At 46.4% G+C, this 16857-nt stretch overlaps 1 non-coding gene across 1 annotated transcript; it reads left to right on the top strand.

The window, feature by feature from the left end:
- Positions 1–6082: 6082 nt before the first annotated feature.
- Trnat-ugu lies at positions 6083–6157 on the top strand. Its single transcript has one exon. It is a non-coding gene; the product is annotated as a tRNA-Thr (tRNA).
- The last annotated feature ends 10700 nt before the right edge of the window (positions 6158–16857 follow it).

Below are 16857 nucleotides of genomic sequence, written 5' to 3'. Positions count from 1 at the left end.
AGCGTGGCGTTACCAATAAAAAAACTTAAACAGCCTACTTACATAGCCCTTATGCTACCCACAAAAAAATTTACAAATAGTTTTGGGCAGTGGCCAATAATAATTTGATAAAATTTTCCATAATTACAATAACAAAGAAATCAAATGCACACAGTTATTGATACAAAGTTGGTCAAAAGCTAAAATTTTCTCACAGTCCATAAAAACAGTCCTAATCGTTCATCACAGTAAAATAGCAGTGTTTTTCTCAAAGTCTGAGCAGTAAAAGAAAATGCACACGGAAGTAGTGGATTTCCATGCAGTTTTGAAGAAGTAGTGTTGTCCTTCCAACGGAAAGACAGTGCTGACTCTTGACATGCAGACAGGTAATGGGCCACAACAGAGCAAACCCACAGCAGAGTCAGTCGAAGTTTTGAAGAATATTGGTAGGTAGGTCATCACAGAGCAGACCCACTGTAGTCCTGGTAGAGATTACGTTATTGGTGGGTCACCAGAGGTGCAGACCCACTGCAGTCCTTGTAGAAATAATGGTATTTGTGGGCCATCAAAGATGCAGACTCACTGTAGTCCTTGTAGCAATAATGGTATTGGTGGGTCATCAAAGATGCAGACTCACTGTAGTCTTTGTATAAATAATGGTATTGGTGGGTCATCAAAGATGCAGACCCACTGTAGTCCTTGTAGACATGGCCAGCAGCCATCTGTTGCGACTGTGCAGGTGCACAATCACCATCGAAGAGTCTTGCGGATAATATAGCAAGTCCATAACCACCACTTGTGCACTCACAAAGTTTTTGGAATTGTCCTTAAACCAGCAATGCTGTTATCCAGTCCCTTGCTGAATTATTAACACACGTGCAAACGCTAACAGTCCCAACTTGTCACATATTGTGCATATACTATGACCAACAGAAACGTGTGCAGTGAATATGAAACGTCCCCTTTGAACGATTTCTACACGACTGTCCTTAACCTGACACACAATATTTTTAGCGCAACGCAGTCTGACTTTCAGAAATCCCTACAAAAGAATGGCCCTGACTAACATTAACCTATACCTTTTAGAAATCACTTACCTCACAAAAATCTTCATTACTCGAACTACTGCAGTACAGCGAGCGCCACTACTGCCAGCTAAATAAAAGATTCAAACTACGGAAGGCTCTAACTACTGATAGGCATAGTTAGCAAATGAAAGATTTTAATAGAGAACAAACAATGTATTTACTTTAATAGTCATAATATATATAGCAGTTCATGAGAAATTACAAAACTTCGCCATCTCTCTCCCCACATCCACCACTGCTGGCGGCTCACCTCCAACTGCGCAACGCTACGCGCTGTTCACATCCAGCTGCCGCTGCCCAACACTACAATGGCAGACAACAATGCAAACTAGACACAGACTGCACACAGCACAGCGTGGCGTTACCAATAAAAAAACCTAAACAGCCTACTTACAAAGCGTACCATTGTACGAATATAAGTTTTTCCTAGCAAACATTCTGCGCTGGACGACAAAAGACTAAAATATGGTTGGTCGGCGTTCGGAAGAATCTGTAGAGAGGGAGAATATTCCGTGGTTTCGGGAATATGATTCGTATTCGGAATTATGATGGTGGGGAGGCAAGCCCTGCTGGGAAACCAGCGCTGGAGAGACTTGGTCTTCCGTTGTGAGCGCCCGTGTGTGACGGTCGCTCAGTATCAGCTTTGTTGGGACAGACGGGCTTTCTGTCTTTGCTCTCAGGAGAGTTTATAGTTAGAACGGTTAGGCACTGTACTGTTGCAAACTTAGACGTTTCTTCACCTCCAGGTAGGGAGTCGACGTTGAGTACGCAGCGTTCAGTGATTGAGAGCACTTTTTCTGGCTATACCCACATTGAGACGCTATCTGAACGCCGTCCTTGTGGCTGGGAGTTCGCGTTTCTCGTCTGGAGAACACAGAGAGGAGAAGACAGTATTAGAGTGTATTAGTCAGAGGACCGCCTTCTGCCGTCCTAGTGTTTGAAAGAGTTTATTTGTGGCTGGAGTTCTTCCATCGTCGCAGACGAGTGCGAGAACCTGCACGCAGAGGCACATACGGTGATATCACAAATTGCTTCGGCTTATGAGGGCTATAAAGCTAAACAGCTGTGATCACGTTAGTTTATTTCCACTGAGGTTCCACACCACCTTAGATCATCTTTGAAAGTAGTGTCTTCTAGTGTTTGGTACGAAGATGATGTCAGTCATTTCGCGTTATCGATATTAGATCGCGCAATCATAATAAGTGGCAGAGTTGGGCAATTGATTAGCAGTTTTACTTAGGAGATGTAAACTTTGTAGTGGAAGAGTTTTTTTTAATCTACAGTAAATATATAAACAGGAACAACGTTTATCTTGGAACTATATTGTTCATAAAACAAAGCTCTTCGCTTCACTGGAGTTGCAGAAAAGGCGGAAGGTGTTAGAGGAAGAGAAGGAGAGAGTCTTGGAGATGATGTGAGATGGAAGAAAATCTTGAGTAGGGGAGAGGGGGAGGGCAACGACACCGTGACATGATGAGGAAAAAAACCTGTTGGAATGGGAAGGATGGGTAGGTCTGTGGGATAGGGTGTGGAAAGCATGTAGGTGTAAAGTTGAGGACATGAAGTGATGGTACAAGGATGAAACAGTAGGGTTGTTGGTGTCAAGATTGCGAGAAGTGCAGACGATATTGGTACAGGACAAGACTTGTCGGATTATAGATTTTTTGGTGGAGTGATGCAGTCCTTATGTTCGGCCGATAAGTAGTTTCGGTCTGCTATGTTTTTTCTGGATGGTTGCTCGGTGCGATTTCCGTGTTAGTTTTAGTGTGTTAGCTCATGCGATAGACCGGCCGCTGTGGCCGAGCGATTTGAGGAGCGATGCTGCTACAGTCGCAGGTTCGAATCCTGCCTCGGGCATGGATGTGTGTCATGTCCTTCGGTTAGGTAGGTTTAAGTAGTTCTAAGTCTAGGGGACCGATGACCTCAGATGTTAAGTTGGTTGGTTGGTTGGTTGGTTTGAGGAAGGAGACCAGACAGCGAGGTCATCGGTCTCATCGGATTAGGGAAGGACGGGGAAGGAAGTCGGCCGTGCCCTTTGAAAGGAACCATCCCGGCATTTGCCTGGAGCGATTTAGGGAAATCACAGAAAACCTAAATCAGGATGGCCGGACGCGGGATTGAACCGTCGTCCTCCCGAATGCGAGTCCAGTGTCTAACCACTGCGCCACCTCGCTCGGTGTTAAGTCCCATAGTGCTTAGAGCCATTTGAACCATTTTGAGCTCATCCGAGACGTTGGTGATGTAGACGCCGTGGAAGGCGTAAGGTTCTTTCTACAATTATTGGTTCTCTGTGAAGGATCGATTATGAAAAGCTCCTGTTTGCAACAAGAGGTAAATGGTTAGAAACGGAATTGCAAGCATGATTAGGATTCCTGGAATGTGGGATTTAGGGCTAGGCAAGCGGCATCTTCGGCGATGTGGAGGAGATAGGATTTAGGCATATCGGAAGTGCAGAAGATGTACAAGAGTGGAGAAAACGTAGAGCCCGGAGGCGCAGCTGCAATGGGCTGAAAACAATGGTTCAAATGGCTCTGAGCACTATGGGACTTAACATCTGAGGTCATCAGTCTCCTAGAACTTAGAACTACTTAAACCTAAGTAACCTAAGGATATCACACACATCCACGCCCGAGGCAGAATTCGAACCTGAGACCGTAGCGGCCGCACGGTTCCAGACTGAAGCGCCTAGAACCGCTCGGTCACAAAGGCTGGCCAATGGGCTGAAAGATACGGGAATTGGTGTTATTTATAGTTAAATGGGACAGGCGGTTGTGAAATATTAGTTGAGTTTACGAATATTTTAACTAAATTCACTTCGAATTTGAGAATACGTTCGAACTATTGCGTCGGCTCGTTGAGTACAGATTTCGAGGCTGATGCGACGGTCCTGCTGGCGGTTCTCCCGCCCTCTCGCGTCACGTCGCAAGTGTCCGCTCAGATTGATCAGCGTATGTAGGCCAGCGCGGCTCCGCCTGTTCGTCTGCGCGCATGCGCAGCAGACGCAACGCATAAATCACGCTGGCCTTCTGAGGCGCTGCCTCCTGCTGTCACGTATCCAGGTCAGGCGGGTTGTAAACGTTTACCTCCGGCGACGTCATAACTCGGACTTTGCTGGAAAACGGTTCTTCCAGGGCACGTTGCGGGCCCAACTCAAAGTACCCGCTTCTATCCTTTAATATGTGCGTTATGTCCTCGTTTTGTAGCCCTTCAACGCTGCATTTCTATGTGTCTCGTAAAATTCTTCTCACTTACACTCTCAACATCATCTACGAACGAAAGTCAAACCGTGTTCTCCAAGGCAATGAAAACCTTCGCGACATTTACCCATCCTACCAGTTGTAATTCCGCCCCATCCATCACACCTCATCGGGGCTCTCTGTTCCCTTCCCGCTCCATCTTTCTCTACACCATTTCCCCTCCCTCCTCTTCTTTTCCTAGATCTTTTCTCACATGTATACTGTTGCCTACCGATACCTCCAACTACTTCTCTCTTCTTGTCTACCTTGACACACACTCCGTCCCTTTGGATATTACCCTCCCGTCTCCCACACTTACGAGTACACCCACACCGTCCTACCATACTAAAAGCCTTACCTTTATCCCTTCGACAACAATCATTTTTTTCTCAGGGCAGACCCTTGAGGCCTTAGTGACAGTGCACTCCTTCATTTTTAACAGCCGACCGGTGTGGCCGTGCGGTTCTAAGCGCTTCAGTTTGGAACCGCGTGACCGCTACGGTCGCAGGTTCTAATCCTGCTTCGGCATGGATGTGTGTGATGTCCTTAGGTTAGTTAGGTTTAAGTAGTTCTAAGTTCTAGGGGACTGATGACCTCAGAAGTTAAGTCCCATAGTGCTCAGAGCCATTTGAACCATTTTTCAACCATTTTTAACGTTACAGTTTTTACATGATGTTTTAAATGTATTTTAAATTTATTCTTATTATTTTACCTGCAAATAATAGATTTCAGCTATCAGTCGTCCTTTTTAAATTTTATTGGCAGATCCAGATTTCAGCTAGAAACTAGCCATTCTCAATGCACTATCATTTTATATCAATGCGTGTAATGCCTGTTGGTAGGGCTTCATCCACAGTTCATTGATCAAAAATGATAGTGCATTGAGAATGGCTAGATTCTAGCTGAAATCTGGATCTGCCAATAAAATTTAAAAAGGACGACTGACAGCTTAAACCTATTATTTACAAGGCAAATAACAGTTGCTGTGTGCAACAGCCTTTTGAAGGGAAGATAACCTGATCTTATTATTTTGTTTTAACTTGCACTTTTCCTGTTTTAAAAAAAGGAGGATAATCAAGTGTTCCTACATCTTCTTCTTGCAACGGGGGTTCCTACAGGTGCCACCTCATCCCGCATCGCTGTTGCCAAACCCCTCCAACTCGCCATTCTTCCTCATCCTCTTCCATTCCTCTTCTCTCCATCGCTTCTTGGATAGCACTTAGAAGTATTTTCCGTGGTCTTCTTATTCTTCCAAGAAGTTGCAGAGAAAGTACTCCTGGGCCATCTGTCTACATTCATTCTTTTGATATCCCCAAATCGTCTTAAACTACCAATATCTGCCGAGGAAGACTAGATAACAATAAACAAAAGAACTTCGTCTGGGTTGCCCACCGTTTCATATTGCATACATAAACCAGCGATTCATTCGGTACTACCAGTCGTGTCTATTAGGATTTACTTATGTCAGAAGACATAAACCGTCCAAACTGATCAGTAATATAGGTTATTTACATCCACGGTAACTGTTCTTTCGGGAACAGATACTACCGTCATATATAGTTAAAAATATGGGTTCCCGGCCTTTGAACTTCTTGTGCGAACGCACACGCTATGCCCGAACTCGTACGGGACTTGGTAGATTAATCTGCCACGAGTAATGAGTATGATGGGCAAAAATCTATAGGCGCACTACGAATGTAGTGTTGTGGACATGTTGGGAATGTGGATCTCACGGGGAGCGTGCAAGGAATAAGTCCCTGCAGACGCACTATCCTCTGTGCCCGCGGTGGCTCAGATGGATAGAGCGTCTGCCATGTAAGCAGGAGATCCCGGGTTCGAGTCCCGGTCGGGGCGCACATTTTCAACATGTCCCCAATGAAGTGTATCAACGCCTGCTTGCAGCTAGGGTGTCTATTTAATTATCATTTATTTACAGATAATAGTAAATAGATATAAAAATAATTTAATGTTTACAAGGTTGAGACAAAATGATAGTACAAAATGTAAAACGACCTCGCCCAGAATCAGCCAGCTTTCACTGCACATTTTCCGGTTGATTAGCCAGCCGTTGTGGCCGAGCGGTTGCAGGCGCTTCAGTCCGAAACCGCACTGCTGCTGCGGTCGCAGGTTTGAATCTTGCCTCCGGCGTGGATGTGTGTGACGTCCTTAGGTTAGTTAGGTTTAAGTAGTTCTAAGTCTACGGGACTGATGACCTGAGATGTTAAGTCCCATAGTGCTCAGAGCCATTTGAACCAACCGGTTAGTCATAACTACACTTTCCTTACTTGAATTAGTGTAGACGGAAAAATGTTTACCGTGTGGATACCCAACTTTATTGGAATGATGTTTACAATGTGCGCGGCTGGACTTGCGCATTTAGTACTGTTAGTGTCATGACGTGCCGTTAGGCGCCGGCACCGATACGGCGAAGAAGGGATGAAACACTAGGATCGCAGTGGAGTACGGTTGCAGGCAGCCAACACTGGTCTGGACAACGTGAGCCGGGCTTTACTCGTAAAGATTCTTCAACAAAACAACAGCAATGGTGCCGCTGCCCTTCGCGTGTATCGACGCGTTCAAGGAATGCGTAGAGGTTCTTCTTCTACACCAGTGTTGAAGAACATGATTCGGAAGTTTGAAGTAACTGGCAATTTAGGAACTGCTCCCGGGAGTGGCCGAAGACCAGTTGCGCCACAAATTTTTGAAGAAGTTATTGAATTTTCTCATTATGAGAGTATTGAAGGGTGATCTGTTCTGTTAAAAACTATTTTCTGAAGCCAAGATGGCACAAAATATTTGTTATTCAAGACAACTTATTTGAACAGTCGTTGCTGTCATTCTCAGGTCTTAAACATCTTTTTGTGGTAGAACAAGTTTATTTTACGCTGAACCTCATTTACAAGAAGTCAAGTGGATAAACGTTTGTCATCGTTAATGTTGTGTCTAGACAAGACAGCCTAGACACAATGAGAGGAAGCCGAAAGGCACGCGCTACGCTCACGCAGATGGGCGTGAGGTCTGAAACAGGATACGTAATGAATGCTATAAAGAAAAGTACGTAGCTTCTGGAATACTTAACTTTAATCCATCCTTTTGGTACATCTGGAGATTGTGGCGATACAAGTGAGACTCTTTTAGATACATGCAATGTTACTAATGGCGCCTTGCTAGGTCGTAGCCATTGACTTAGCTGAAGGCTATTCTAACTATTGGGTCGGCTAATGAGCAATGCTTCGTCCATGTAGTCGCTAGCAAAGTCGTCCGTACAACTGGGGCGAGTGCTATCCCGTATCTCGAGACCTACCTTGTGGTGGCGCTCGGTCTGCGATCACACAGTGGCGACACGCGGGTCCGACATGTACTAATGGACCGCGGCCGATTTAAAACTATCACCTAGCAAGTGTGGTGTCTGGCGGTGACACCACAGTTAAAATGTTTTAAAACACAAAGCGCCACGTCTAAGAGGCCATGCCACATACATATTGCTCACAGACGCTTGCTACACGATACAAATAGGGTCTACAATATCATCTCTGGTTAAATATTCTGGACACATACTAAGCAGTGCGAATCCAATTTAAATGTTGTTGCCATGGCGAAGAATGCTGAACGCAATGTGTGGTCTTCAAGCAGTGTCCGAGCTGTGTCAAATGGTTCAAATGGCTCTGAGCACTATGGGGCTTAACATCTGAGGTCATCAGTCCCCTAGAACTTGGAACTACTTAAACCCAACCAACCTAAGGACATCACACACATCCATGCCCGAGGCAGGATTCGAACCTGCGACCTTGCGTATGAAGTGGGTATTGGTTATGGGTCATGTCAACGAATGTTGACTGATGAATTGGGCATGCATAAAAAATTTGGGCCAAGGATATTGACTGCTGATCAGAAGGCACAACGTGTTGAAGTGTGCACGGACCTTCGTCACACCGCATCTGACGATCCGACCTTCTTGTCACGCGTTATCACCGGCGACGAGAGCTGGATTTACGGCTATGACCCAGGGACAAAGCAACAGTCGTCCCAGTGGAAGAGCCCAGGCTCTTCAAGACCCAAAAAAGCGAGACAGGTGAAGAGCAAAGTGAAGAGCATGATCATCGTTTTCTTTCATACCGAGGGAATTCTGCACAAGGAATTCGTCCCACCCAACCAAACAGTGAATTCCACGTACTACTGCGACGTTTTGCGACGGCTCCGTGAAAACGTGCGTCGAAGACGGCCCGAACTTTGGCTTCAAGGGAACTGGCTGCTGCATCACGACAACGCGCCCTGTCACACGTCCTTGCTCACCTGGACCTTTTTGGCAAAAACCAACATGGCGTTTGTACCCTACCCACCGTACTTGCCAGATTTGGCATCTTGCATCTTCGCGCTATTCCCTCTAGAGAGAATTCAAGAAGCATCGCTGGCTGTGATAAACACGCTCAAAGAAGAGGACTTCCAGAAAACGTTTGACCATTGGGAGAATTGCTAGGACCGGTGTGTACGAGCAGAGGGAACTACGTCGAGGGTGATAGTGACCATTAGTCCAAAGGTAAGGTTTTCAAAAGATGGCAGCACCAGTCCTGAAAATTTTGGATAGCACCTCGTAGTTAGCAATTTGAAATTGAAAAAGACATTCTCATTTGGTACATATACGAAGACAGTAACTGTTCTCGAAAGAAGAGATGCTGTTGATGACCGTGCAGCTTTTCCCTGGAATAAATGATGATTAACTGAAACCCTCAGCCGCCGACAGGTGTTGTTGATATACCTCGATGTCGACAGCTGAAAATGTGTCCCCCGACCGGGACTCGAACCCTGGATCTCCTGCTTACATGGCAGACGCTCTATCCATCTCAGTCACCGACCCAGATGAATAGCGCGACTGCAGGGACTTATCCCTTGCACGCTTCCCGTGAGACTCACATTCCCAACTGTCCACAGTTCAACATATATAATGTACCTCATTTGGTTTGAAACGCCCCTGTAATATCTCCCACTCTCGTCCATCTTTCTTTCGAGGCATAGTCATACCGAACATTAGAATCATTAAGAATTGTAGAAAAACCGAAGGTTGCTTTCCAAGATCAATGGAATGGCTCAAATGGAGATTTTTCACTGCCACAATCGATATAGGACTGACTACATCCCAGACGTCAACCAGAGAGCACAGATTACTATAGCAAAACTGAAAATGGAAGTAGACAAATGATACAGGCAGCTTTCAGGGTATCGAGTTCTGTCTGCAAGGAAGACTATAATCAATGCGTTATCTAGTGGCAACATACGATGTTTACTTGCAGCTACACACGTCCATATCCTGTATTTTGGCCTCTGCTCGGGCGTTTGTACACAAAAGAGTTCTCGTCAGCATTCGGAAAAATTCCTCCGACGGCTGCGAGCTCCCAGTGGCAGCGAAACAATAGTCGTACTTGCTGCGGGGGAGGTAAAAGTTTCATTACAACAAAGACAATGCCGGAAACGGCGACGAAAAATATGGGGCGGGGGCACGTTGGTGGGGCGGCGTGGCGTGTGATGGAGCAGCGGCGGCCACGGCTGCGCCCCCTGGCGGCGGCGGGGCGGCGCGTGATGGATTGCGGGCTCGTAACTGGAGCACCGGCTCCTGCCGTCTGACGTCACGCCGACGTCACGCAAAGTGTGGCATTACTGGGAGCACCCGCTGCTGGCTCTTCGCAGCGAGCGGTCTGTCTGCCCCGGCCGCGTCCTTGACACCGAGACACCTACTACAGCCTAGAGATGGGTAGTTCGCGAACGAACGGGTGCAAAGGAACGGTTCACCAAGATGAACGAAAGGACCGAGGAGCGAATTCCAAGGAACGATCGGTTCATAGTTCACTTCGCTCGCGGCGGTCTACTTATAGTTCCCGGGAACGAGGAAAGATCGGTTCATAGTTCACTAGTTCACTTCGGGCGTGGCGGTAACTTCGGCAGTTCTCGTTCCAACCTCGGTCGCGTGCTCGTCTCAGTCTCGGTCTCCCTCGGCCGCACTCGTCGTTCTTCGCATGACCACCTGTCTCAGTTCCACTGTCGACTGCTCCTAGTTAGTTCAGTATCCAGTTGTTCGTTTCGTTCACTGCGCTCGCTCGTTTTACATGTGTTCCAAACTGTTCTTCCACATGGGTCTGGCTATTCAGTGTCCACGACCGGTAATCAAAAAGTATTTTATCGTTACGTAAATTACATAAAAATTAAGTTGTATGTAATAGGTAAGTCTTTTCAGGTACCAAAAGGGCATATCAGCTCACTCCATTTTATCGATGAACAGCAGAAGACATACTTATAATAGGGCAAGTTTTTTTTTGTTATTCATTAATTTTTTGGTTTCATCGACTTGATTTAGCAACTTACTTTCAATAATTTGCTTAATTTTTAGTGTAAGAAAATTCATATAAAACGATTTTCGTGTATCTTTGATATACAAAACATTACATTTAGAAAGGCTCTAATTATTTTTAAGTTTGTTTGTTTCCAATTTGCATTACCTGATAGTTTGGTTTCTACGAAAAAAAAACGTAGGTTGTAGGTCATTTTGGCTCAGTAGGAAAAGCTGTGCCTCTCCATTTGAAAAGACATAGATTGCCATAAAACTGTATTTACTTATTATCTCAAAAACATTTGTTCAGAAGGAGCTTACAAACCAAAAACTTTATTACTGCGAACTTAATTATTATTATTATTGCTGCATTAACTTAAATAATGCAACACATAAACCTAATTTTTACTAAGCGTGTGACGCAAGTATGATGAGAAAACCACATTTTATTTTATGCTTCCATAAAGTCTACTTCGCCTATGAACTCGAGACAACGTGAAGTATATATAGGGTGTAAACGATTTTTGTTAACAACGTAGCATAGCTACGTAGTGGGAGTCGAAACGAAGAATTTTATACAAAACACTTGTGGTCTATTAATTTGGGAAACAGCCACCAACAGGTTTACAAGACCCATGCGCGTCGCGTGAGATTTTCATGTTCTCTTCTCCAGCTCTCTATACATCGTCATTGATTGTTTCGCCATTGTTGTTTGCATTAGCTTGTTATTTCTTCACTGCCTAATTATTACATGTTTGTCTGTTTGTTTTATCTACTCGTAACGGGCAACACATCGTCCGTAATTGGGGAGCAGTCTGTACTCGGGCCCGGTTTTCCGTGGGCCACACTATATTATTTCCCTGCGATCAGCCACACAACGCTACAGTTGGCTAAACGAGAGGTTCTGCAGAATCACAGAAATTACTTCTAAAAGTGTGTAAGAATTCTGTAATGAATAAAATCTCTATACTCCAGGGGGGAGGCAAGTGCCCCGTCTTGGTGCCCTCCCTGCTTCAGTCACCTACACTACTAGTTTTCAGTTTTTCGTAAGAACCATATACCAAGCACTAATGAACGCTGAACGAGTAAAAATGAACGGTTCCCAAAAAGGAACGATCAACAGTGAACTAGTTCCCAAGGATGGACGAGTTTGCCCATCTCTACAGTACAGCCGGAGACAGCGCGGCAAGATGGGTATACACAGGGGAAGAGATATTACGTTTTACGTCCCGTCGGCGATGACTTGTATTAGACATGGAGCAGAAACTCAAACTGTGGAAGGATGGGGGAGCCAGTTAGCCATGTTCTCACTAAAGATCTGTTTCGGCGATTGCCTTTACTGTATTGTGGAAACCTAAATTTGGAAAACATATATTGTGTTCGAACATTATTAATTATCTCGAAGGAAACGGCTATTGACGCACAGTCAACATGGGTTTCGAAAATATCGTTCCTGTGAAACACAACTAACTCTTTATTCACATGAAGTGCTGAGTGCTATTGACAAGGGATTTCAGATCGATTCCGTATTCCTGGATTTCCGGAAGGCTTTTGACACTGTACCACACAAGCGGCTCGTAGTGAAATTGCGTGCTTGTGGAATATCGTCTCATTTATATGACAGGATTTGCGATTTCCTGTCAGAGAGGAGGTTCGAGGCCTCCCTCGGGCATGGGTATGTCTGTCTGTCCTTAGGATAATTTAGGTTAAGTAGTGTGTAAGCTTAGGGACTGATGACCTTAGCAGTTAGGTCCCATAAGATTTCACACACATTTGAACTTTTTGTCAGAGAGGTCACAGTTCGTAGTCATTGACGGAAAGTCATCGAGTAAAACAGAAGTGATTTCAGGCGTTCCCCAAGGTAGTGTTATAGGCCCTTTGCTGTTCCTTATCTATATAAACGATTTGGGAGACAATCTGAGCAGCCGTCTTCGGTTGTTTGCAGATGACACTGTCGTTTATCGACTAATAAAGTCATCAGCAGATCAAAACAAACTGCAAAACGATTTAGAAAAAATATCTGAATGGTGCGAAAAGTGGCAGTTGACCCTCAATAAAGAAAAGTGTGAGGTCATCCACATCAGTGCTAAAAGGAACTCGTTAAACTTCGGTTACACAATAAATCAGTCTAATCTAAAAGCCGTAAATTCAACTAAATACCTAGGTATTACAATTACGAACAACTTAAATTGGAAGGAACACATCGAAAATGTTGTGGGGAAGGCTAACCAAAGGCTGAGTTTTATTGGCAGGACACTTAGAAAATGTAACAGATCTACTAAGGAGACTGCCTACACTAACCTTGTCCGTCCTCTTTTAGAATACTGCTGCGTGGCGTGGGATCCTTACCAGGTAGGTGTGACGGGGTTCAACGAAAAAGTTCAAAGAAAGGGAGCACGTTTTGTATTATCGCGAAATATGGGAGAGAGTGTCACAGAAATGATGCAGGATTTGGGCTGGAAATCATTAAAAGAAAGGCGTTTTTCTTTGCGACGGAATCTTCTCACGAAATTGCAATCACCAACTTTCTCCTCCGAATGCGAAAATATTTTGTTGACACCGACCTACATAGGGAGAAACGATCACCATGATACAGTAAGGGAAATCAGAGGTCAAGATATACACTCCTGGAAATGGAAAAAAGAACACATTGACACCGGTGTGTCAGACCCACCATACTTGCTCCGGACACTGCGAGAGGGCTGTACAAGCAATGATCACACGCACGGCACAGCGGACACACCAGGAAACGCGGTGTTGGCCGTCGAATGGCGCTAGCTGCGCAGCATTTGTGCACCGCCGCCGTCAGTGTCAGCCAGTTTGCCGTGGCATACGGAGCTCCATCGCAGTCTTTAACACTGGTAGCATGCCGCGACAGCGTGGACGTGAACCGTATGTGCAGTTGACGGTCTTTGAGCGAGGGCGTATAGTGGGCATGCGGGAGGCCGGGTGGACGTACCGCCGAATTGCTCAACACGTGGGGCGTGAGGTCTCCACAGTACATCGATGTTGTCGCCAGTGGTCGGCGGAAGGTGCACGTGCCCGTCGACCTGGGACCGGACCGCAGCGACGCACGGATGCACGCCAAGACCGTAGGATCCTACGCAGTGCCGTAGGGGACTGCACCGCCACTTCCCAGCAAATTAGGGACACTGTTGCTCCTGGGGTATCGGCGAGGACCATTCGCAACCGTCTCCATGAAGCTGGGCTACGGTCCCGCACGCCGTTAGGCCGTCTTCCGCTCACGCCCCAACATCGTGCAGCACGCCTCCAGTGGTGTCGCGACAGGCGTGAATGGAGGGACGAATGGAGACGTGTCGTCTTCAGCGATGAGAGTCGCTTCTGCCTTGGTGCCAATGATGGTCGTATGCGTGTTTGGCGCCGTGCAGGTGAGCGCCACAATCAGGACTGCATACGACCGAGGCACACAGGGCCAACACCCGGTATCATGGTGTGGGGAGCGATCTCCTACACTGGCCGTACACCACTGGTGATCGTCGAGGGGACACTGAATAGTGCACGGTACATCATCGAACCCATCGTTCTACCATTCCTAGACCGGCAAGGGAACTTGCTGTTCCAACAAGACAATGCACGTCCGCATGTATCCCGTGCCACCCAACGTGCTCTAGAAGGTGTAAGTCAACTACCCTGGCCAGCAAGATCTCCGGATCTGTCCCCCATTGAGCATGTTTGGGACTGGATGAAGCGGCGTCTCACGCGGTCTGCACGTCCAGCACGAACGCTGGTCCAACTGAGGCGCCAGGTGGAAATGGCATGGCAAGCCGTTCCACAGGACTACATCCAGCATCTCTACGATCGTCTCCATGGGAGAATAGCAGCCTGCATTGCTGCGAAAGGTGGATATACACTGTACTAGTGCCGACATTGTGCATGCTCTGTCGCCTGTGTCTACGTGCCTGTGGTTCTGTCAGTGTGATCATGTGATGTATCTGACCCCAGGAATGTGTCAATAAAGTTTCCCCTTCCTGGGACAATGAATTCACGGTGTTCTTATTTCAATTTCCTGGAGTGTAGGTGTTCATTCTCTCCGCGCGCTATACGAGATTGGAATAACAGAGAATTATGAAGGTGGTTCGATGAATCCTATGCCAGGCACTTAAATGTGATTTGCAGAGTATCCATGTGGATGTAGATGTAGACCGGACGGTGATGTCAACCACAATCCTGCTGAAGACGGTTACGATCACTCAGGGTATGTGGTGTAACGTATAGAAACTTGTGTTAAGATGTTCGAGATGACAAAAGTACAGAGTCGGTGCTGCATGCGTTGTTCGCCTGCCACGTGAAAATTTACACAAATGTCAACCTAACACTTGCGCAGTTCGCAGATATTCATATTTTTTAGCATATAAAAGAAACCACATCACACACACACCACAAAACGCACCTACCTATTAGGCTATAAAACGATTTGCTAGAAATGTCGTAAAATGACTCCCTCCTCACTATCAGTGCAATTCGAAATTTAATGTCAATTACTTACGCAATGTTTCGTACAGTTAAGCCAGGAGCGTATGTTTTACCCTTTTCTATGTTTTGTTGTGTTCTTCGGTCCCGAGACTGGTTTGATGCAGCTCTCCATGCTACTCTATCCTGTGCAAGCTTCTTCATCTCCCAGTACTTACTGCAACCTACGTCCTTCTGAATCTGCTTAGTGCATTCATCTCTTGGTCTCCCTCTACGATTTTTACCCTCCACGCTGCCCTCCAATGCTAAATTTGTGATCCCTTGATGCCTCAGAACATGCTCTACCAACCGGTCCCTGCTTCTTGTCAAGTTGTGCCACAAACTCCTCTTCTCCCCAATTCTATTCTATACCTCCTCATTAGTTATGTGATCTACCCATCTAATCTTCAGCATGCTTCTCTAGCAGCACATTTCGAAAGCTACCCTTTTCTACTCACGTCCAATTCTGGTATTTAAATCAAAGTTTTTGTGCTTAAAATCTTGGCAGGAACATCTACTCCATATTTTAAGCATCTGTTGTGCCCCAGAGTCCGCTGTCAGTTTTAAATATACCGAAATTTAAGAAGTCCGCGTAATCGCGAATCAAACAGCGCTTATATTCCTTTTCGCCTCCGCAGCAGATGTGTTAAATTGCTGGAAAATCTCAGATAATTGGCAACTGGAGGGTATTATCTAATAACAAGTCTCATTACTATATTGTCGCACCTAGTATGTGCATGTCGCTAACCCATGACTTCTGTCACCACAATGTATTACGCGATCGATGGTATTAGATTCAGCTACCCATTTACTCTAGCGTCGTTCTTTCGCAAGCGATAAGGCTCTTAAGCTACCAGATTATCCCGCCAGGCGCTTCCGCGTCTGCCCATTGCGGAGATCTCCTTCCTATCGAGCCGCGACGATTTATGTCCAAGCGCTTGTCACAGAGACACGAGAAACACTTCTTTTTTTTGTCTCCTCTCTCCCCTTTCTCCCACTCCCGGAGAGGCGGAGAGCAGAAAAAGCCGGAGGAGGAGTGGGCGATCTTTCCGCCTGCCGTCCACTTCCGCGCGCGCGCTCGGCAGCCGTAGAATTTCCGCGGCCGCTAATGGAGCCTGAAATATCCGCCCGCGCGGGAGGTTGGCAGCCCTGGACCGGCAGGTAGCGGCCGGCGGCGGGGAAAAACCGCGACGGGGCAGCCGCCGGCGTCCCTTCCGGTAACGAAGATGTATGTGCCGCGTCCGGCTCGGACTGCACGGCGCCTCTCTGCGGCCGCCACAGATACCGGCCCGTGCGCTTCCTTTTACTCTCCCTTTTTCTTTTCTTTCTCTGCTCCTCTCTTGCGGTCCTCGTCCCTTACAGCCGTGTAAATGTATTGCTTTATCGCTGTAAGTAGCGACGCCGGCTATTTGTTAACCTCGACGCTTTAAGCCGCGCCTGTCTTCACGTGGACCCCACCAATTCTTTCTTTTACGTCTCCGCCCGTGACGACCGCCGTACAATTTGGATAATTGGTTCTTGTCCTTTCCCGTCGGCGCTATCTTCTGATTCTGGTGTCAGACCCTCTCCTGGACCTGAGAGAAACGTGACACCGACAGATGGAAGCGAAGGTAGTCCCAAGATAGCTTGTAGCTTTCTTCGGTGGAACTGAGAAGCAATCTATCAGGCGATAACACCGAATAGCGGTATTATCTAGAACATCAGTGTAAGACATAATCAATAAGCTTTTTCAATGCCTTAATTGTCGACAGGCATGGGGCCACTT

This window comes from Schistocerca piceifrons, chromosome 1, assembly GCF_021461385.2.
Source record: "Schistocerca piceifrons isolate TAMUIC-IGC-003096 chromosome 1, iqSchPice1.1, whole genome shotgun sequence".
Classification (NCBI taxonomy): Eukaryota; Metazoa; Arthropoda; class Insecta; order Orthoptera; family Acrididae; genus Schistocerca; species Schistocerca piceifrons.
This window is presented reverse-complemented; position numbering and strand designations above follow the sequence as displayed.